Genomic DNA, 24,619 nt, shown 5'->3' on the forward strand with positions numbered 1-24,619 from the left:
AATAATTCCTTGCTTTCAAAGCATTCCTGGCTACCTTGGAAGAATTTTATTATGATTTTAACCCTATTCTTTGGTGCCTTTTGCAGTATATTTCCTGGGAGCACGTTCCAGACAGCTGACAGACTTGCCAGATAGGATTCTGGTGAATTTGATAATTTCCATTGACTTGTACCAAGAATTCCGAAGTTCAAAGAGGGAATATAATTTCCTCTGCTAATACTGCATCTGTGCATACTAACAGGATATTTTCCAGGACATAAACAGATGAAGAGGTCAGGCAGATTTAGGCTAATGAAAACCACATTGTTCTAGTAAGTGCCCTATCTTTGCCTAAAAGTTTATCTCTTGGATAAAAAAATTCAGATTTCAGCAGTTCTCATGATTTTGTGTGAGATACTTCCTTGTTATTTGGGATAAATTTCGAATAAGTTTTAGTTTCTTTATTTTTCTTTTGATTACATTGTTCAAAAGTTAATCCCTTACTAACTATTGTCTAGAATAATTGAATGTTTCTTAGATAAATCTCTATTTTTCTTAATTCCATCAGTATGAAAACTATTTGTTTCCATTTGGTTCTTCCCAAGGCAGAAAAGTCCATAAGCCCAGATAACCAATTATTGACAAACAGCAAATATTAAATAAATGCTCAGTTGCCTTATCACAGTAATTCCTTAATAGTGATGATATTCCTTATTGCTTTAGTGGATCATAAAATTGTTTAATGACATGGGATTTATTGCTTGTCCATTATCCCTTATTTATTTACCATGAATTCTGTACTACTCTAGAAAATGCTTTCACTGAAAACTGATGAGTCTGTCTGGGCCAGAAAGGATATGAAAATATAATTTCCTGAGCCCCAGGCCAGACAAACACAGCTGATGAAGTGGCTGCAGGGGAACAAAGCTAAGAGGAAGAGGAGATATCCCACACCACAAAAGAAAGTGGAGCAGTCCAAAGGTAATGAGCTACACAGAACTAATGAGGATGAGCTCAGGAGCATGAAACAAAGGCATCAGAATGGCAATAGCACTGCTTGAAGGGAGGTCTGGAGCAAAGGGAGATGGCTTAGGAAAAAAGAAAAACCTGGGGTGCAAATGATAAAAAGTGTGTTTTAGACCTGTGATGGGGGAAATGGAAAAGACAGACCTGGCTGTGGGCCTGATCACAGGCTGAGGCCATCAACTGGCAAGGGTGTAGAGAAATGCCTGTGAGACAGGTGACAGACTTGCTCTTGGGATAAATGAATATGTCAAAAGCGGCTACGAACACCTACCATGACCTGTTTCCTGTCTGTTCCGTCTTGACAGAAATTTAAACATGGGCCAAGAGGCACCCAGAGGCTCAGAAATGGAAGAAATGTCTATTTTTTCCAATCAACTATTTGCTTGTTTTGCATGGATTTCCTAGTATATTATTAATAATAAACTTTTTTGAGATAGAAGTTACTTAAAACTTAAAAAAAGCCCAGCAACCTGCAAGGCTCCAAATTTACACATGGGAATACTTTTTTTTTCAGATTGAGAAAAAGCCTCAAAAAGATTTTTTCAGGTAGTTTGAAGGATGATGAGGAATAGGTACAGAAATACAGGAGTCATGTAATTCTACAGAGCAATTCTGCTGCTTTCATTGGCACTGGCAAGAGGAGGGTCTTCACTCCTGACTGAAGCATTTTAAAATGGATTTTAACCAAGGGGGAGAGTAGGAAGAGTTCCCTGGCGTGTACTCAGCAGATAACATTTAAATGGTTCACATAGGTCTGAGCCTTCAAGTCCTGTAAGCAATTCCCATCCTTTTGACTTTTCACTGCCTTAAATTCCCAATTTTAGCTTGCTGCCTGGGGGCTCCAGACTAGGAAATCTTGGAGGGAATTGTGATCTGGTCGCACTCTCCCACTTTGTCTTTTGTGATCAGATGTGACTATCATTCAGAAGACAATACATCAGGATTTCCCTTCTATTCAACCACAGTAAACCTTATTCCTGAGAGCCTGCATAACAGCAGCACAGAATTATCCGCTGTAGTTTCTATTGCCTGGCTTCAAGCACAAAAAAAAAAAAAAAAAAAAAAAAAAAAATAAAAAAAAAATAAAAAAAAATCCCAGATCTTTTTTATTTTCAGTTTACAGTCATTTGCAGCTTAGTTATTCATGCTAGGCTAGACTGAATTATTTACCTTTTTCCAGGAGTTCCTCTCTTTTTTTCTTTTTTATTAGTCTCACCTGAAATAATTAGAAAATACCACAGGAGAATTGTAAAAACAGTATTAAAAATTAGGTGAATTGAATTTATGCCTTGTTTTAGAATAGTGTGTGTTACTGTAACGTGCAATTATATTGGTTAAAAAAGACCTCAACTCCCCCCAGGTTACAGATTGATTTCATGGTTGTTTTGTAAGCTATTGCTCTGCTTCCTGGGGTATCTCTCAGGCTCTGTTCAGCACGGAATCCATTATAAACTACACATTCAGATAGATGAAAGGTACTATAGCAAGCTTAACTTTGCTGCAATTGAGTGAATAACGATTTATAATTATTCCTTTTATGATGCTGAAGGTAGCTGGGCATGTGACTACCAGCCCATTTCCTTTTGTTCCTGGAGGTGTTGCTTTTTTAGCAGCGGTGGTTCCAGACATCTCTCAGACAGCAGATTTAAATGAGAGCTGCAAGCATACCCTTGCTGATCACAGCTCTCATCTACAGATTTTTACGTGTGATATAGTCTGTTGTACCCTATTTATTGCCTGAGTTAAAGTGAAATCATCAACGCAAAGAGACAGTCACAAGTTACTCTCTATTCCTTGTTGAGGCACCCAAATGAGAATGAAGAACAAAGAAAAGGGAAGTGTAAAGGTGAGGAATGTTTAGAAATAAACTAGAAAGATACAGTAATAAAAGTTACTCATTATCTTCCTTTTGTTTTAAACATTACTGAATCACTTCACTGTTTAAAAGACATGTCCCCAGCAGATGTGAAGCAGCATTGCCTTTTATCTCCAGAATATCACCTGGTCGATTGTAACTGATGGGAAGTAAAAGGTAAATGAGCACAAAAAAATGCAGATATACACAGAACTTTGATGAGTTTTACCAAAGGCTTCTCCCTGATCCCTTTTTCTTGTTTCACCTCTTCCCTACTTTCTGTGAATCATAGTCAGATTTCTAAGTATTTTAATCTCGTGTCAGTAGTAATTTCTGCAATTGTCAGAGACCTGCTACTCCTCTCTTTCTTTTGTTCTTGGTGTTCCTCAAAATGGGTCTCCACATGTCTGCTTTTCTGCCGGATGTACCTCAGTTTTGGTCCCTGAAGAAGAAAGGTTTTGCCATAGGACACATGGTCCTGGCCTTACTAAGAAGTTATCTATTTTTTCTTTATTCTTGCTTCCATCAACAATGAGTGGAGAAAAATGAACAAACAGCCATAGATGGGCAACATAATATTTTCAGGAAAATGCTGAAAGATTTCACACTGAAAACACTGACTTTGTGCAGCTTTCAACTGCTACTTACACAAAGCCAAACTTCTTTCTTTGGGAAACAAAGGTCATAACTTCATCAAGCAAAAGCAGAGTTTAATGGTAAATTCAGGATTATTAGTTCTTGCTCTGGAATCCTGGCTCCATCTAGTCTGAGTTCAGTTGCTTCTTCCTGAAAGCTTTTTGAAAGATGAGAAGATATCTAAGAATAGATCCCCTCATGAGAGACAATACCCTAAAATTATGCTGAGTTTTCAAGGTATATTCCGCAACGTTGAAATAATGGAAAAAAAAATAGTGATGAAAAGATAGGAAGAGCATTCCTAAAAATCTTTAATTCAAAAAACTAAAATTATTGTACAGAGGAGGAAAGTATTGTCACCTATGAAGAAATGAGGCAGAGAGGTGAGCACCTCTCTTCACGCAACCCAACACTGCAAAAGAGCTCTGGAGTGTGAAAGGCGGAGTGTGCTGCTGGAGCCACGACTGCATTTCCATGCTGGGAGTAGCAAACCTCTCTCTGAGCGAGGGTGAGCTAATAGTGTGTGAGGAGGAAAAGCCCTGGTGACTTTTCACTGAGTGGATGTGACTGTTCCTCTGTGCATTCCTGTTAAAGTGCCAGTTGTTTGTTTTGACTGCGCTTCCTTATTTCAAACAAAGAACATCAACAGCTTTAGGTCCAAAGCTTTGCCCTGCTCTGTGAACAAATAAACTGTACCACACTTAGCACATTGAAAATTCATAGAATCTGTGAAGGCATAGGCTTAAGGCATGCTTGCCATTACTCACTGCATATTTATACAAGTTCTCTAAGCCTGGTTACAGCCGCTGGCTGCACTCAGGTCAACAGCATCACATAATAATGTTGAACTGTATTAACTGCATAAATAAGAGATTTTAACAGTGGGCTCCATTTGAAGAAGGGGTCAGCAGCGTTAAGCTAAGGGCAAAATTATTCTCAGACCTTCACAGTACATATGCATTTCTATAATCCAGCTTCCTAATGTACTAGGAGAAAAAAAAGAAGTGCTGTGCTGATATGAAACAAGTAATGAACAAATCTACCTTGAAAACAGATCTGATTATTTTTTTTCCTTCCCAGAGAAAACAACATCCTTTCTTTTTGAGAAAAGCCGAATTTCCACTCATGTTTTTTGTTCTAAATCCATTCTTCTGTGCTGATAATATTGTATGCATTATTAATTCCAAGTAAGATACTCCAGGCAGTCTAGAATGACATGAAATAACAGCTGTGAAGCTATAACTGAATTATAGCTGTTCTAAGACAAATGTCCAACTATTTTTATTCATCCCACCAAGAATGCTGATTTAGAAGTAAGGCCCTTTTAAGGCCCTTGAAATGCCTTTAAGCACAACTCTTTCAAGCCATTTTTTTCTGTACTGAGAAACCTTCTGATTTCAAAGTGGAATGTGGCACATCTTCTTTATTCAGTGGTTTCAAGAAAGGAATAATAATTGATAATATTACCTCAAATATTGTGTGCATAGTCAACCTGAGAATTTCTATCCAAATAATTCATAAAATAAAACACTATGGAGATGATGGGAAAAAATGCTTCTAAAATCAGAATCCCTGAGATGAATGACATGATTCTGACTAAGCTGAAATAAATTGACTTCACTGACTTCCCCTCAAAGCCTTCCTTCAAAAGACAAGTGAAAAAAAAAGACAAATATGAGAGATATAAAAAGTGACATAACTAGAAATCTGATGAGCTTCTTCAATTCAATACTGGCTCTGATTACAATCAGTCTTTTGATTGCAGAACTCAACTTCTTACTCTAAGGTGATATACAAGAATAGCAAGGAACTCTTTGTGGTCCATACCCTTTTCGTTGACAAATATTTTAACATTAAATTATGGTGCTTGGATATAAAATACAGGGAAAACAATCCCAGTTCTCTCTCATTCTTCTTTGTCAGTGTTTAGCCTCTCTGAAACCAAATCTAGTGTGTCAGTGAACTACATAGAAGAGATCCTTCCCTTGATTTTGCTCTCTGGAGACAGGGCAACATGTTCCTTACATTTTTTGAAAATAGTTCTTCTGCAGGGTGAGCAGGGTCTGAGGAATCACTCGACTGAGCAAGGCTGACTCACTTGTCCCAGGAGACCCCTTCAGAAGGAAGGAAAGAGGCAGGTGTTTTCCATCTTCAGTGAGTGTTAGCTTAAGGTTTTCCCATTCGCAGGCTGCAAGCTGCAGCCCTTCCTTGCTCCCCTGTGTTCTGGGTAGGAATTTTAGCAGGCAGATGTAGCAGCCTGTTAGTTTGCATTAATGAACTTCAGCTCTGTGACCTTTCTGCACCCTGCAGTCCCAGGCTCTGAGCTGTGCTCCTGGCATGTGATGGATTCTTCCTTCATGAGGGATGAGCTGGGTGAGTGAGAAATATGTCTGGCTTTGCCAAAGCCACACATCATCTGTGGCTGTGAGACAAGAATGGATGTAAAGTTTCATTTATTAGTGGTGCCGAAACTGAGAAACAGCAAGATCTTTTACTCCTGTATTAAGGGATTGCATGAAAAAAAGTACAAAGCATGCAAGGAACTCCCTTTCCTTCGGGGGTGGGAGGTCATTAACAACTATTTCCAAGCCTGTAATAAAGCTGTTTATGTTCACCCTCTGGCTAGCACTGTTCTGGAGCTGCCCCCAATCCCTCATCATTAGACATTATCCAATGCTTTAATGAACGATGCTCTCACACCGAGGAAGGCAAGTTATCATAGGCAAGGCACAGGTTGACACAGTTCATACCAAATTGAGTTAAAAGAGACCTGTGAAAACGTATTTTATCTTTACAACTGAGCACAATCTGCTGAAGCAAGGGATAGCCTTTTAAAAGGTATTAATGTGCTAATCTGCTATTGAAATTACATCCAGAGTCTCTTCAGAAATTATGACCTCTTACTTGTATTAGGATACATTTCTGCTGACAATATTAAAAAAATATGTTTAGTGATGGGGTATAAAAACCTCTTGATTTTCAAATAGTATAAACAGGTTATTACACTTTCAGATTATTTACACTTTCACAGGCATAATCTTGTACTGTAGTTAATAGAAGGTTAAAATGGCATTAGTTAACCACCTACTTCTCTAATTTGCTCACACAGAAAAACACATGGTGAAATTTTATAAATATACAATGGTTAATATTAGATTAGTAGTCTTTGAAAAATTCTGGTCCAAACCCAAGTTCTACTAGTAGTAATTTAGTAATTCACAAAGCTATACACTTTCACACCACTAATTTGTTTTATAGATCAAGCATAAATAAGGTTCCTCGAGCAGGCCTTTAAATATCAGACTGGAGACACACTTTAAAAGGTCAGAAAATAACTCTCCTAACAGCACTGATCCTATTTGGAAAGGCAGGTTATTTCCCCTCTCCAAAGACCAAGAAGTAGTTTCATGGTAATTTACAGTGCTTCAGGAGGATGGGAAGTAAGGGGAACCCAAAGGAAAAATTACATCCCTGTGCCCTGCTGGTCATCAGCTCCATAAAGAGGGGACACTGGCTAAAGAGAAAAGAGCTGAATGTGTGGCAGGTACTTAAGGGCAAAGGATGAACTTGGCAATTCCTTGCTGTCCCTTTCCATGGCATTAATCCCTTGCCTTTGTGGGAATACCATCCCTGGGATTGCTGAGGGTAAGGACATTAGCAAGGTTTGATAATAAAAAGATATTTTTGGACAGAACTCTGAAAATACTTCCACATCCATGAATAATTTTTTTCACATTTAGAACAGTACCCTCAAATTCATATTTTTTAAGTATTTTTGCAGAATTCAGAAGAATATAATTGCTGAAGTAAATACTGAATACAGAACTTATTTCCTGTATAGTTTGTTGAAAAGTATGGACACTTTGAGTTTATTGAGGTCACAGAAGTTGTTTTTTTTTTTATGAAGTTGAACCATATAATGAAACTTAACTAGGTTTTGCTGTTGTATTACAGACTTAGCCAATAACTACTCAAGTTCTCCAGATTGGAAGAAGAAGAGGAAAACCCAGACTGAGACTTCTATGCAAACAACTCATAATTACAGCTCACATCAACCAAAATCAGAAAAGAGTGGGAAACAGTACAAAAAATTCAGGTAGACTAATCAGAGGCATAACAGGAAAATTAGAGAGCAGGGAAATGTATGCATATGTTTATTTGCAAAGAATATTAAAGAAATTGAAAATTATTTTAAACTAAGTTTAACTATAAATAAAGTGTGATTATCTACAGACATTGTTAAGTCATCTTTTAATATTTTTTCTGGAGATTATCTGTAAGATTATTCAAATGCATGGGAGTTTTCAGATTTGGATATAGATTTAGACTTTGGCAGCCCAGAGACATTGAAAAGTCTGTACAGAGGAGGTAAAAATGTATCTTCTCTGGAAGATGGAAAATGCTGAGTTTTGAAAACTGCTTTAGTTTCATGCAGTCTCTGCTCCCCTTGCCATATCCTCATGCCCCCAAAATCCCCACAGCAAGTAAAACACTCAGCAAGAGAATAACCCAGTCTGAGCTTTATCTCCAGAGCTGGACTTGTGCTGCATGGGGCCTTCACTGCCATGTAGTAGTCATGATTTTGGCCTGGAGTGTGGATTCTGGGCCTCCAGTTTTCCTGACACACATCAGTTTCCCAAGCTCAGCAAACTCCATATCAAGATGAGTTCCAACACAGAATTTTTAAAATTGCCTCTTAATTACTGTAGTCATGTTAAGACTAGAGAAGAGCAGCAAAACATCATTGCTAATGAGAAGTCATTGAACTAGCAAGACAGATAGATGCTTTTAATTCAATGACTCGAGATGCCAGAAGATTTTCTCATCTAGGCATCTGGGAATTAAAACCTTACCGAGCATAATTAAAGTGTTTGTCTGCCCTAACCTATAAAAGGTTTATCCACAATGCCAGTTACCATCTAATGAGAAAGGATATCTGCCAAAGAGAACAGTAGTCTATTTTTCTCCTGTATCTCTGCGAAGATGATCATCACAAGTAGTTGGAACAAATGCAAATAATCAACCTTCTATTATTATAATTGTTTATATAAAAGGGTTGCAGTTAAAAACTCATTATATAAATCAGCAGTCTATTTATGCTGTTAGTTATCAGGTGTGCAATTACGCACATTTATTCCCTTGAGTAATTGACCTTAGCCTTAAGTGGATGCCCTCTCCATCATGTTTACTCTGCTATTCTTTCCCATCCTCTAAACAAAATAACAGATCTATAAATCAGAGACATTAAAATAGCTCCAGAAAGACGCCAGGCTATTTTTCAGCCTTCCTGCTCTCCCGGCTGCCCAGATACAGACTGCAGGGTGACGCCTCAAGGGCTACTTATTTTACTTCCTTTTGTCTTTGCTGTGCCACCTTTTTTAATTGCTGTGGATGGGTGATTTTTAGGATAACCTGGCCAAGTCTGAGATGCAGTTTCTACAACAGGAGATGTAATAGCCCTGCTGTGATTATCTAAACCAGGAGAAATCTATGATATACAGGCAGGTCAGCTTTAATACAGCTAAAGTGTCAGCACAGACTTGCAGTCAATTTACCAGCCATTTAAATGTGAAGGACAGTATTTGGGTAAGTAAGAGAGAATTCAAGCTGCTTCTTTAACGTAACTTTCATGAGAAATTGAAATGAGAATCGTGTTATAATAACTCTATTTGCCTCATTTATGTAATATTTATATAAACCTTTATTTGTGATGTCAGCTTGGGAATCCTATTTTCTGGTATCCTCTACACACCAGACAACTTATTTTACAAACTCCTGCTTCCTATCCGTGGTAAAACACTACCTTTTTGGTTTCAATTGCATCTGTTGAATTACTCTCTTGAGAAAAGCCATGTAAGTAGGAATAAAGTAGAAGAAGGAAGCATATTCAGCAGACGTGAGATGAGTCTATCCAGGTTGAAAGAAATCACTTCAAAGCCTTAAAAAAAATAAAATCTCCTCCACAAGCCAGTGAAGCCTGACCTCAGAAACTTGATCTTAGCTTAGGAAACATTAAAAAAGGAAAGGAGAGAAAAGAAAAGAAAGAGAAAATACTAGAACTTTTCAAGATATCATTTTCCATCTTAGTCCTAAGCCCCCAAATGAAACAGATTTATACATTTTCCAGTCTGATGAAAGTTACCCTTCCTAAATCAAAGGGTTCTTTCCTACTCATCGCTGTTCTTCCTGAGCACCTAAATGACAAGAGACACTAAAATTCTGCAATTCACTTTCTTGGGCAAGGCTTTCAGTCTTTATGGCAATTAGGTACATCCCAAGCAGTCCCTTGATCCATTTTATGCTGGGGCTCATAATCCCATCTATCAACACCAACCACCTGCACTTGGAAAACAACAATGCTTGCTTCAGCAGCGGCCTGGCCACTCCTTCTTCTCCTCTACTGCAACCAGGAAAAGGGTAATATGAGCAGGGCTGCCAAAGACCTGTTGATAATAAACACTCATGTCCTTCCCACAGAGAGTCCATATACTTTTGATCCACCTGAGCCGAAGCAGCCCTGTGTTTCTCTTGCAGTTATTTCACTGCTTTGAGGGTACTATGATTGTAAGAATACCTGTCAAATGAAGTCATGACACAGGACTGTGTTTTATAGCTAATGCCTTCAGGAACAAGCAAACAGACACGGCTGAAACTGAGTTCCACAACTAAATGTTCCAGTTGTCACACGTTGAGATTAAAACACATTAAAAACCCACCCAAAATGAAACACAACACTTAGGAGTTAAGTCCAAGGCTGTAAACCATGCAGGGCTGGCTGTGGAGGGAGCCACACCTCACCCTCAGTGTTCAGCATTAACAGTACCCATGTGCATATCATCCTGCTCCTGAGTTCTGAGCAGAAGCTCCTTGGCCCTGAAAGGTCATAGAGGAGCTCAGATCCATCTCAGGTTTCACCTCATCCAATCTAAATAGATGCTTTTCTTTAAGGCTAAACCCTCCCAGGGGTCAGATCTCAAGGAACATTCCTGTATAAAGTTCCCATTTGAAATCTTGCCAAGTATATTTTACAGAAAATATTAGCTTGTTTGGTTTTGTGTCATGAGGAGACAACTGGAAATTGCTGCTGTCACTTTGTTCTTGCAGTGCATCTAATAGGGTGCCTGTGGGACGTACATGTAATGATTTCATGGCATCAAACCAGATAGACTGTCTCTTAGTTACCTTGCAACTCCCTCTGAATGTCTATTTTTATGTTATCTTGTGTATTTTACATCTGTTATTAGTTATAGCATACATGTGATACTCCTATTTTATTATTCCTTAGTCCATGTAAAGATGAGATAAATAACTTCCTCAACAGCTACAGTGACTACACCTACTCTCTGATTTACTGGGTACTCCAGTGCTGCCATATCAATCTTCCAATCATATATCCAGGCATAACTTTAGCTTTTATATAATTTTCTGAGGCTGAAGAACATTTTGTTTACTCCTTCAAACTCCTTCTAAACCTGATCTCCTCAAGTCACTCCTTCTACTTTGCATCACTTCCCAATTTAATACATTCAAATGCCTTGATTATTATAAAAGTTTTGTCCTTCAGAAAGTCAGATGGGTTTGGTAATGTTGTTTTACAAAGTGATGCCAAATCCCAAGGGTTCAAGCTTGACTTCTTCAAGGGACAAGGTAATGATGTTGAAAATGATTCCATTGTGCCATCTAAGTATTACCCTTATTAATCAATCCTCAAAGCATGTTAGGAATGCTAAAATCTGCTAATACTTATTCTTTAATTAACATTACTGAATTCATGCATTGCTTTCAAACTAAAATAAATCCAAAGTTTCTCTAATATTGTGTGATTTTTTCTGTTCAAAAAAAGTCAGAGAAAAGTAATATTTGCAAATGCACATATTGCTTCATCAAAGGTATTATTAATGTATTTTAAAAGTAAGAGTGATACATGACCTCTCTGTATGCCCTGCTTGATCTAAGCATTTCCAGTGACATCTGTGGGCACCAGGTAAAATCTCTGGCCATTCTGTAAATGTGCATTAAGCAAAAATTAGCACAACTGTTATGTTCCAAAGAGGAGACACTGATGTTACCTAAACAAGGCAAAGGTCCAGCACTCACAGCACAGGCTGAGTGTACTTCCCAAGCAAACAACAACCATATTTTCATCACATCAGAAGTGAAGGCCTTTCCTATGTCATTGTCAGAAATTGATAGATCGTTTCGACCGGAGGGGAAAATAAATACAAAAGAAATGTCCTCAAATAGAAATTGGGAATATAAAATTTCAGTACAAATGATTAATATTTTGCAAAATAATTAGCAAGTGAATCATCATCTTATTGTCAGGTGTGTCAGGCAAGCTTAATAGTAACCTGTCAAAACAGCAGTAGAAAATAAGTGAAAAATGAGATCATATTTAAGTTGTTCAGAGAGGGATACATTACAAAGTCATTACAGTCATCCTAGGAAGCAAGTGCTCACAACTCCAAGATTTCGATATTCAGTTAAAAGAAGAGACTACATATGGAAAGAGTCATTCCCTGTGGCATATGATGTCCACAAAAGGACAAATATTTTAATCACACACACAAGAAACAGCAGATTTATGCTGGTTAAAGTACACTTCAAGAGATCTTGAAATTTCTCTCCATGCTTTCAGCGTCACACTCAGATATGATAGATATACCCTGGAACTGATTATTTGAAGGCGTTCCTCTCCATTTCTCCTCACTATTGAGGCTGAAAAAAGTCTCTCAGTGCCTTACAGTTTCCAGAAAACAACATTCCTGATACCACTATGGAAAGTACCCCAGGACTCCTGTTTTTTCAGGAAATTGTGGGATCTGAGAATCACAGTCTGAAATGTTTCATGTAAAATTCTTTAGCCCCATTAAAGCAACAATGCCCCTAAGCCAAAGTTCATCACTGGTCATTTTCTGTGGTATTTAGCTCTTGTAGAGGTGAATTCAATATTGGAATGGAAGTGGAAGGTATTTTTATTGAAAGGTCTGTATGGAGTTAACACTTTTCCTTGTGTACATATGAACAGCTGTAATTAAGACTACCTTATTATGTTGCTATATAACTGTATCCATGTATGAGAGATCTCATCATCCCAGAGACGATTAATAATTGCATCCATAGGGATATGCGGGCAAAATTTTACGGTCAAATTGTGGCCTGCCTAAAATCCAGCCCTGGTGAAAATGCAGCAGGCAGCTGCCTTCCCTGCTGTGAAAATATTTCCCCACCAAAAAGAAATTATTGTTATGTAAGAATTACTAAATTCTTTGAGCAGCATCCTGGGGAGGCCACAGGACACGGTGCTGCATTTAAAGCAATTCGTACATAAATACATCATCTATTATAAACAATTAGAAACCTGTCATTAGTCACACCAGAGGTGTTCTTGGTTCCTGGCTTCAAAGTAGAGCACCTTCAACAGCTCCAGGGAGATTATTCCATGCTATATTGGATACACCTTAAAATAGACCAGTTCCTGGAAAATGGGTACATGAAAAAGAACTTAGTGGGCTTTTATACTTTTAGAGGCCAGGAAAAACTTTCATAAGTCTTCCATGTGCTAATACAAGCCCTCTGCAAACTCTGCTATCAGGTTTCCCATTCTCTTCTTAAAAGGACAATTTCTGCCAGCCAAAATAAATGATAAAAAATACAACATGTATTTGGACGTTTGAATATTATTACCCAAAATATACAACTGAGTAAGATCCAATGAGTTTCTGACTTTTTCTACCATTTCCACATGGCTTTATGCTGATTATCAAAATAAACGTATCCATGAACAAGGATGTTTGTTTTCATTTCTAGGTCTTCCACTTGTCAAACAGGTGGATTTTGCAGGGAACAAGCAAAATTTGTTACATCTGTGCCACCATTCAGGGCTCAACAATATGAGTGCAACAGCACTTCTGATTCTTCAGGACTAAAACTAATGTTCCTTTTTTTTTTTTTTTTCCCCTCTCTGGAATCTAAAATACACCTTTTACACAAAGAAAGTCAGCCCACAGTGAAACGTGGTAAGCAATCGCTGATCTGGAAAACAGCCACTCGAAATGACTCTGCTGCTACCCACTGGCTGAGTCACTGAGGTGGGTGACTCAATGTAATTTTGAAAACATGGATTATGTTGTGGGCTCACCATGAACATTTTTTATTTTCTTGCTTTTATGGAATTAGGGCACATTTCAGGGACAAAATATCTCATCAGTTCTAGGAGAGAGAAGAGAAAGTGAGAGAAATACACAAGTTTTGTAAGAAGATTTGTGACAAGAAACAATTGGAATCTGAAAAAGAGAGTATCCCTTTAGATAATAACATAATAATAATAATAATGTTTATGGTAAGCCACTACAGATGAAGCCATATTTCCTGAAACAACTGAACAGGAAGGAACAACAAAAGGCGATTGTGAAAGGTATAGGGAAAATAGTAACAGTACCTGCTTATGTACCTAATTCTAGAGCAATTTTTGAAAGGAACTTGAAATGGAGAGAAGATACATTTCCTTCTTTTATCTGAGTGCTCCTATGCAAGTGCTCATCCACTTTTCATAGAGAGATTCGATACATTTCCAAACTTAAAGAAAAAGAATAAATCTGATTGAAAATATCTGCAGAAAAGGAAAAAAGTAATTTTGGCTGGATTTCTGATTTAATTGAATACAAAAATACATTTTTATCTTTTTTTCAGAAATTCTGGGGTTTTCCACCAGCAGAATTTGGTTCCAGACCTCTACAATAGATCAAAGATCAACTATACAAATGCGTAAGTAATGGTAATGTATTTTTTTTTTCTGATTTGCTTTCCAAGTATCTGATATCTTTGACCAGAGTGCCGCCTTCATGCAGGCTTTATTTGTTGACTATGAATCTAGTAGGTGATAATTTGCCCAAGCTTCTGAAGAATAAAAGAAACAAATGTTCTTTCAGCAAAATTCTTAAATAAACATATAATGATGGAACTGATTCCCTAAAGGATTCACTGTTGTCCTTGACATTATGATCCACGTTACCTCAGTCCTGCCATATTCAGAGCAAAGCAAATTTATGACCCTTTTGTGAGATGCTGTAATAATTACTGATACGATGGTATTCCATCCTTGTGAGACTCAATTTGCACCTCAATCTTTCTTGATAGTAGATACTACAAGTTCAGGAAACACACACAAGATTTTTCTCAACAAATAATGGGATATATCACTAGCTTCTGTGAAAAAAAAAAAAAAAGTCTGAAAATAAAAACACTGCCAGCTATATGCTGGATAGTATCCAAGGAAACTATACCAAGCTCTTTCTGTGAGTAAGGAAAAAGTCATGCATTAAGGGTCTTGTTTCTTTCATCCTTCTCCACTATTACCCATCTAGAAGCAGATCCACACATAAGCAGCACTTGGCTCTCACAATTAGGAGACAATACAGTTGTGTTTGGAATGGGGCTGAGAATTAAACATAATGGTCACTAGCAGAGGTCACAACTATGTAAAAATTATTGAGATCTAGCTTATTTATCAGATTGTATGTCTCAAAGCTGATTTATCAAGCATTTCAGACAATAAAAATAGAGAATTGATTTTGTACACTCTTTACTTCTTGGGAATTTAAGGCAAGAGATTAGACAGATGATGGAGGTGTCAAAGCTGGGGTCTCTTACTTCACAGACATTGGATGATATCAAGGTGAAGGAGTTATTTAATTTGGAGGTGTTGGGTTAGGTTTTCTTAATGTATTTTCATGCAGCTACATATCACCTGAAAAAATCTGGAGTTCCAAAGCCTGTCAGTTTTATACTAGTGCTGTATTTTGTCACATTGTCAATCTGCAAGTATATTGTAATCGTCAAAATGACATTGTTGAACCTGCCATGTGACACAATAACCTTGGGTTTTGCATATGCTGCTGTCGTGTCGGGAGTGAAGCAGCTGAGCTGATCTGGCTTTTACAAACTTTCTTAGTTCCCACAATTTACTGTTACTCAGCAGTCAGTGCTGTAGGAAGTAATAATCCAGTGACTGAACCCATTTATCTATGAACCTTCCCCTGACAGACCTCATAATTTATACCCATAAGGTGTCCTTCAAAATGGATAAAGATTGATGGTTGAACAAGACTCATGCTTTAACAGCCATTGTATCAAAGGGTCTCTCTTTAGGCAAATCCAGGCTCTGATCTCAATCACGCAAAGGGGATCTAAATCCCCCACAGCACAAGCACTGCATGGATGCAGGAGATGGGACACTGAATCACGACTGCCATGGCCAGGCTGGGTTAGATTCACAGCGGAGGCTGACAGCAGTCCATGCACCGCATATCCTTGGGGACAGCCAAACTGCACAGGCTGTTACGCAGAATGATTCCTTGTTTCCCTGAAGTTCTGACTTGCACAGTGTTTTAAAATATAGTTTTGAACCTACCAACTTAACTTTGGTGAATGGTAAAAGCTATGAATTTCTTCCAGATAAGCATCATTTAGGGTAAAAATTCTCCTACTCTAGCAATGGTTGCTCAGAGCTGACTGTTTTGGAGGAGTTTATTTTACAACATTGATTTGGAACTAAGGCCATATCCTGGTAGTTAAAAAAGAGTAAACACTAGTTCAAATTTCCATTTCTTTCCCAAATTCCCAACAACTCTCTGCTACACTTACAAGATAGCATGTGCCCAACACAATTATTTTGAGGGCCTGATTCACTCAAACACTAAAATGGTCATTAATTTAGTCTGAAAATTCAGTGCAGAGAGCCATTCAGAGTGAATTGTTTGTAAAAACATCTTTCTATTGAGTACACAAGACAACTGTGGAGTTTTTTGTCTTATTTTGTCTATTTTTAGATCCTTTCAAATTAAAGATTGAGAATAATTGCAATCATTTTCAATTTGCCAATGGGACAATAATCCACAAAGATTAAGCAATTTGCTTGGGCTCATTTCTGACCCATCACCTGAAGTACTGGGAATTTAACTTTCAATTCTTGATGAACTAGGCTGTAGCCTATAAAACTTGATCATGACAGGGGATTATTTCTTATTCTGGAGAACATTTTCTTATCTGTTTTCACAATTTTTTATATTCAATCTATCACAACAATGTTGGGAAGAATGCATTTTTCCAAATCACAAGTGCCTGAGGATTAGTAACTTTTGTCTCAGAATCTTATTCAAAAAGTTTGGAATATCTTCAGACTGAGAACTGAAAAACACTCATTTTGGAGCTACCCTGGAACTTTCACCTGAGATGCCAGAAGCTGTAAAATCACCTGATGACAATATCACCAAAAACATGAAAAATTATTTTTCCACTTACTTTGCTGATACCCTGTTAATTTAAAAAAAAAAAAAATCAATGCAGAAGGGCATACTTGCAGAGGTGCATGTGTTTCAGTCTTCACTTTCTTGTCTTGATCTTTCTTCCTTTCTACCGTAAAAATTTTAGGTATATGTGAAAACAGATAAGAATAAAACTGGAAGCCCTGGTAGAATTGTCAGGCCTTGGAGTATAAAAGGTGATGGTCAGTTCTTGATTCCTCAGAGCAAATGCTTTGCTGCTTGCACAAATTTTGAGTTGGTGAAGTTAAAGAGTGACTGAAAAATGTAAGTGTCATTAAGCAAGATTCACTGGAACTGTTCTTTATATGTAGACTCTGGTATTTGGGCACAGTGGCATTTCAGGTAAGCTACTAAAAGAGCCTACAACTGTAATTCTATGTATGCACCACAGTGGCATTGAAAAACATCTACAATGCACAATATCCTTACTTCCTCTTTGCTGTGTCAGCTGTCATCTAAACAGGTCTCACAGGGAAAGAGGAGAACTGACGGCTCCACTGGTTTCAGAAAGAACTGTCCTGCCTGAAGCACAGCTTCACTGAGATGCACTCACTTCCATGGTCATCTGCAGGGAAGTAAATTGAAAGTTAATGTGACTGATTATAGTCCATGCTTCACTTAAAAAATGGGGCCAAGTCTCAGTTGGGAGAATTTAATTAAAGCAACCTTCCAGCAAGATAATTATACACCTTTTTTTTTTCCACTGGGCCTTTCTAGTCCTTAAACTTCAGTTAATAATAGCACAATAAACAAAGACTTCTATATTTTTGGTGAACTAGCAACATGGTGAACCTGAGGAGAGTCTGGATGGCTTTTCTGACTACTGAAGCTCTCAAAACCTGAAACCAAGTTTACTGTTAGATTCATTCCTCAGATTGAAAATGAGTTCTACTCCTAGCTGAACTATTATACTACCACCAGTACAATAACTGCTTGCTCTTCTGATGCTTTCACCCACCTGATTATTTAGGATGTAAGTAGAATTCCTGTAATTTACCAAGGAAAAAACAACCACATGACACAAAGAAGAAGGAAGACTAGTCTTTAATAGGGACAGGTATATTTGGGGTTTTCCATTGTCATTCAATATTCTAGACTGTATAATTCTTATCCATGAATTTTGGATATGTAACCTGAAATATTTTGACTTAATGAGGGTTCAGAGTTGGTGGGATATGTTTACATGTAAAATATTAGGGTTGCTCACTCTTACTTGGTAGAGGTTTTCATTACCCACCTATAAAATTCAGATGTGCCACCACCTCACTTAGACATTAAAATTTCAATAGAGATTTTTTTTTTCAATTAGGAAAAACAAACAGAAAATTATATCTGTATTATTAATAGGGCAATAATTAGCATTTCTTCTTTGTGCATTAGATACCTTATGGAATCGATTCCTAATTCACGAAGATGGTTTTGGGAAGGCATAACTAGTCCAGATGCCACAGAGAGATATATATCTAATCTAATTTCACAGATGTGAATTCCAAAATATGTCTTAAGAGAATAAATTTCATAATGCCCTTGAGCACAAGACGGTTATTGTCAGAATTATCTCGTTATACCAGATATAGAGCAATAATGACAGAGTGGTTTAAGACTTGCCTTTATCAGACATGAAGATATACAAATTAGGATTGGCTGGATCTCTAATAAATAAACTATTGCTTGGGGCAATCAACCTTCAATCATCCATACAATCATGAGCATTTCATTTATGCTAAAAAACAACATCAAAACTCCTCAGGGAAAAGATTTCTTTTCTGTGTGGCTGGGCTGCAAACTGTAATGATACCACAGATAAAACTCACATTTTTCTTTACTATAGTCATTCCATACTATTTGAGGGAGAAAACCCCACAATGTGTCTGTCCTGTCATCTCCCCAGACTGCTTAGATTCCCATTTTTCTCCTGTTTTGTTTATGTGGACTTCTCATCAACAACAACAACCATCACAGACCTCACCTTGTGAACTATAGCCTACTTCAACTTTTCATGGATGTTTGTGAGCCCAGTGACATTTGAGGATAACTAAGGGCCACCACATAGTTGAGAGAAAAAAGTAAAAAATGAGTTAGACTACTGCACTAATACAGAACTACTTGCAAAAGCACAGAAATAATAGCAGGGTGTGGACCCAACTTTGCGCACCCTGCATTCAACAGCCTGCCTTCTTTCTCTTTTCAATCAGATGCCACGTCTGCATCAGGAAATGCTGCTGAAATAATCTTCAGATATTTTATGTGTCACAATGCAATGTTTCTCTTGAAACGCACAATTTCCTTATCAAAAAGTATAAAAATCCTCACTGGTTTTCAGGAAGTATATTATAATAATCTCATTAGATGTGTGTTTTTCTATAAACTAGAAATGACTTGCTTAAATGACTTTAAAAATATCAAAAAGAAGATTGTAGTACCTGTTAGCCTTACATAAATAGTATTTCTGTTCTTCATGACACATGAAGGCAACAAAAGAAAAAAAATTGTTCTGTTTCTAGGCATTCTCAGTTTTCTTCCTACCACAATAAACCACAGCATTTTTTTGCTAATAGGGGACACAGGGTGTTTCTTAACAAAGCTGTTAGGTTTGGAACCCATTATCCTGATTTTTCTGTGGTGGCTTATAAAAATTTAGCTGTCACTAACCTGGGAACATGCAGCAAATATGTCAATGAAGTTTAGAATGTTGCCAGGCAGCTCAGGACTCCACAGGCTCTTTCACCACAAATCACAGCAGACACAAAAGACTAGAAATATTGGAGATTGCTTTTCTTCTTATTTAAAATTTTAAATGAATTTTCATTTCCTTTAAATTTGTAGATATTTTAAGTTAACATCATGGGGTTCAGGACTTTTCATGTATCAGGATGAAAAAACAGTAGATTCACTGTAATTTTGAACCACATATTTTAATATTCTTTACAGTGGCATCTACAATTTAATGGGCATTACCACTCGGGAACACAAAGGATAAATTTATATGTGTAACTCCATGAACTCCATGAGGTTTACAGGTAGATTTCTAAATCCTATTCTTTGAGTCTTTCACTGATTAGATAAAATTTCTGCCCTTGTTAACTGTACCTCCAAATTGCAGGTAAAAGAGTCAGAGATGAGTGTGACCTTACAAGAGGACACTTACCATGGGCTGCACATATTCTAAGTGGAACTATTAACACTTTAGTAAGGGCAAACAATCATCATCAATGCTTTGCCTGGGGACTGATTTAATACTGTTGCTATTAACATTAAAGCAGACAATTTTTAAGAACATTTTAAAAAAATTATGTGAACACCAAAGCAGTGCTCATGGACATACATGCCCCTTGTAAAATTAAATCAATAATAATCTTGATAAAAATACAGCTTTATAAAATATGTAGTAACAGGTAAAATAGCTTACAAAAGTAAATTTTACTGACGGTCAGTAAAAATTGGTGGTCAATCTGGTAAAAAAATTTTCCATCCCTGCAATAAGAATAGATTACACATTTCCTGAGGAGATTTTTCTCTCAGGCCAAAAATAGAGGAATGAGAGTTTGGGATTCACTATTCTGAAACACACACTCCAGAGCAGAGAGAGTTTCATGAAACACAAATGAAATATTAAAATAATCTAAAAGCATACTAGATTAGAACAGCAAAAAACCTCAGAGCTGGTTAGGACCATGCAGTTGGGGCTTGTAAAAACAATTTTGTTCTTGTAGATGAAACATGAGTATAGATATTCTTTCAACATGATTACATAATTACCATCATTGTTTTGTTACTGTGGTCATTTTTCTTGTTCTTTGACACATGTGAGACCTTAGTACTTCATAAACTCAAACGTATTTATCTTCACTGCGCCAGTTGTACCGTAGATCATTTTATTTAAATAATGAGCTATACTTTAAATCTGATGTTTCTACATTGCCTATGAGTCAGCCATTCTGATTTAGACATTTTTCCCAGCATTTTCAAAGCTATCTCAGTCTCTTCTTCCAGAGGGACACACACTGCCCACAGCAACCTTATCTTCTGATCTTGACAACCACACAGCATACTTCTCTAACTTGTTCACACATTCCTCGTTCCAGTGAAAGTTATTCCCTGTTGTACCAGCCTCTCCCAACCCAGCTAGAAATTCAATAAAGGAGGTCTCCTCCTGCAGGTTTTGAAGCCTGAGTGACCACAGAGTAATTTGCATGGGAAGACGCCCCTGCAGGAAATCTTGCTCAGCCCCTCCCTTAAGGCAAGCCAGCATATCAAAGGCAGCAAACAAGAAAAGAAACCCTGCAGGAGACAGCAGATGAGTTTGAACATACACAGAAAAGTCATATACCTCCTGCAAAGTTATAAATCCAGTTAAATATAAGTGTCCATGTACTGCTCTTTACCCCGAGAAATGTGTCAGGAGATGCAGTGAGAGTGCTTAGGAGACATGCATTTGTCTGCCCTTGCAATAAATATTCTCTCTTGACAGACATAAGCTCGGTTTGTTGCTATCTGCAGCCTCCATGGCTCCTGCTCATCAAGGGCCAGAGATACCCAAATACTGCTGCTTTTTTTTTTTTTTTTTTTTTTTTTCTCTAAACACTGCATTCAAGAAAAAAAGGTGGGGAAAAACGCAATTAAAGATGTTTAATGTATGTTATGTGTTGGCAACCCTGAATGCAAAGGTTTATTTGCATCTTCTAAGCTATCTCTTACCATAGCACTTTTGGAAAAGTCTCACAGAAGTGCTTCTACACAACAGTTTCCTGTTCACATCCAAAACCCAGCCCCGTTGATCATGGCTGGATGTCTCCCACATGAACCATCTTCCCTTCCCCTTGGGGCACGTTTGCATAGACATGCCTCAGCCCTTAGAGCTCCACAGCCTTTTCAAAAATGACTCCCATGGCTTTCACGTGTGCCATTAGAGCAGAAACAAAATCCCCATGCTTCAAAAGTTTGAAGGCTTTGCTTAAAACCATTCAAGGTGACTAATACACAGGCTTCACTACCCACAGAGAAAGTCTTTGCTTGAAAATTGTGCAGCTGAATTAAGCACACTCAGTTTAGAAGCAATTAAAAAAAAAAAATCTCAGAAGTCATATGAGAAATACCTCACGGGCTGTACTTCACAAACTATTTCTTCTCAGAGGGTGGATCAGGCTGGAAAAACATCTGGCTTTTTGCATTTTCCCGCTGTCCGGTTTTCCCACCCAAAGTGCCCCTCAGGCCGCCACGGCGCACGGGCCTCACGGGCCCCGCTCTCCTCAGGCGCTCGTTCCCTGCTCCCTCACTCTTCCAACCTCCTTGTGCTCCCTCGCTCTTCCACCGCCTTGTGCACATAGACCTGCTCACTCCATCCTTTTCCCAGGACCCTCTAATTTCCCAGATTGTCTTCCCAACCATTTCCAAGCATGCGAGCAGCAAGTGCTGTCCTGCGGTCAGCCCCAAGCTGACCCCTGCCCACGGCTGCTCACCCATCCCCTGCACTCCACCACCCACCGTCCATTTGCTGCAAATAAATAGCGAAATTAAGTCTTGTCTTATCCCTTCTTGCTGTTTAAGAAGAGACAGAACAGACAATAAGATCCTTCAAATGGAAAATCACGTATTACTCATGATTTCCTGAATTTACCAAAGGCTGATTTTTTAAACTCCATCCTCCAACATTAAAACTCCTTTAAATTTCTTTCTTATTATTTTAATTATATTAAGGTATTTTTTTAGAGAAGTATGGGTTTTATTGCATTATTGCCATAAAAGTAATAAAAACATTCATCTATTACCTGGTTCTGGACAATCACACTTGGTATAAAATTGGCTTTATTAGGTACATTATGAGGTAAATTGTTTCCTTTTCCTTATTTTCTTGTTTTCCCTTTTATGAATTACTTTTCCATCTACAGGTTCCAGAGGTTTAAGAATGATAAATTCCATGTATCTACCAATCCAATAATCTGCAATGCAATCTATTTCAATTAAAAAAAGGTCTAAAATCTAAACAATCTGCTCCAATCCAGATAAGCTAACATTACATAGATCCTTTATTCAGATTCCTGTTATTCCAACTATGAGAAGAAAATCTCTGTAAGAACAGAATGAGTTATCCAGGCAGTTATGAGAGAGGGTTTTATTTTGCTTTCACTGCCAACTTTGGTGCTTTATGCTGAAGTTACAGTTTTATTTTAAGATTGCACTTGCTTGTGTGAAAAAAAAATATTTCTTGCTATGATTTTAAGAAAAAAGAGCTAGTATTTTGGGAAAACATAGCTGTGTCCATTAGACCTGAGCATTCCCTTTAAATGTCTGACAATTTACTGGTAACCCGATCTATCTGTACATCAAGATTTACATCTTACATGACTGTACTTACTTGCCAAATGATAAACATTGAAAATGTAATAAAAATTATGAATGTGCAACATAATTTTAAGTAATGCAAATGAAATAAATGCATAAATTTACTATAATTATTTTTCTTTCCTTTTTATATGTATTTCTAAGCATATTTTTCCAACTGGAATCAAAACAGGAAGCTACTACTGAATAAACTTTTAAGTAAAATAGGGGGGAAAAATAAAACCTCAGAAGTCGAATATTTCATATAAAAGCAGTACAGTTTCTCTCTGAATCAGCCTCTCTGGTGCTGCAATGTTTTTAACCCTTCCCAATGCACTGGAGGGATAGGAAAGTTAGCCTGCAGTGCTATTAAGGCCATATTGCCATGGATATCTATATTTAGCGCTCATCAAAAACAAAGAGCTCATTAAAAGGTTTTTAATTAAGTTAGAAATCTATTAGAATTTCCAGGTAAATCCTTGATTAGATATTGTCTTCCTTTGTCTTTATTACTCTCAAAGACGACCAACATTCTGTCTAGAGCACTTTAGTCCCAGGAGGAATGTACCCACACCTCTTGCTTGTGTCAGCACATGTCATAGATTGGAAAGGTATTGTTGAGGATAAAATTAAAGAGTAAGGTTGTAAAAACGGTTTTATCTCTTGCTAATGAGTTCATTCATTTTTTTTGCAATGACAGCACATTAAGACTACTGTGTTTAAATAACATTAAAACATCCATAATTTTTTTAGGTTTTGAATAGCAAAGACATCAGCAAGTACAAAAAAGTGAACATTTCAGAGGATGACTTGCAGGCTGCTCTTTTTCAAGTCATCTGTCACAGGCTTATTTCATGTCAATCAAAACTTACAAGACTTGACTGAATTAGTTATTAGCTACAGGTAGGTACTGGAGGATGTGCTATTCTGTCAGAGGTAAACAAGAGTCTTTTGTTGGCTTTGTAGAACAGAGATTAAATTCTAAATAATGCCCCACTAACAGTTACTTCCAATTTCCTTAATCCTTCGTGAAGATTTGCACCTACACTTGAATCTGTGCTTACTTGTACCATCTGCACAAAAACATTTACCTCCCTGTTGCTTTTCCTTTCCACTCAGTCTCACCAAAAATTTTTTTTAAATTGCTTCCTGATGGAATGCAAGTGGAGGAAATACCATTTTTGATTTAAATCTCTGTAAATAGATAAATTTATATTAAGTACTTCATGTTGTTTTGTTGTGACCATCACACATACTGGTAGAAATGAAAGTGAACTACTTGAAAAAAAGTTTGTTCTTCGGACTAATGAACAAATGAAACATTTTCAAAGTCTGTATGAAACTTTGAGTCAAACAAAATTTTCCCATCTGCTAACAGTCCCAGTAAGAGCTCCAGTACCTCTGATGATAATTATTAGACTATAGGCAGGGTAGATGTTGGGATTAAATGTACCTGAGATGTTGTTGCCAGAAAGAC

General features: G+C 37.4%; 1 long non-coding RNA gene across 1 annotated transcript in view; it reads right to left on the minus strand.

The window, feature by feature from the left end:
* LOC136292953 (uncharacterized) overlaps positions 1–24,619 on the minus strand; it is a 257,476-nt gene that overhangs the window by 65,216 nt on the left and 167,641 nt on the right. Inside the window, exon 2 of the long non-coding RNA XR_010722017.1 lies at positions 17,251–17,386. This is a non-coding gene — a long non-coding RNA (uncharacterized lncRNA). The remainder of the gene's footprint in view (positions 1–17,250; positions 17,387–24,619) is intronic.

The sequence above is a fragment of the Chamaea fasciata genome, unplaced genomic scaffold (genome assembly GCF_029207755.1).
Source record: "Chamaea fasciata isolate MVZ Bird 193981 ecotype frontalis unplaced genomic scaffold, bChaFas1.0.hap1 SCAF_8, whole genome shotgun sequence".
Taxonomy (NCBI): Eukaryota; Metazoa; Chordata; class Aves; order Passeriformes; family Sylviidae; genus Chamaea; species Chamaea fasciata.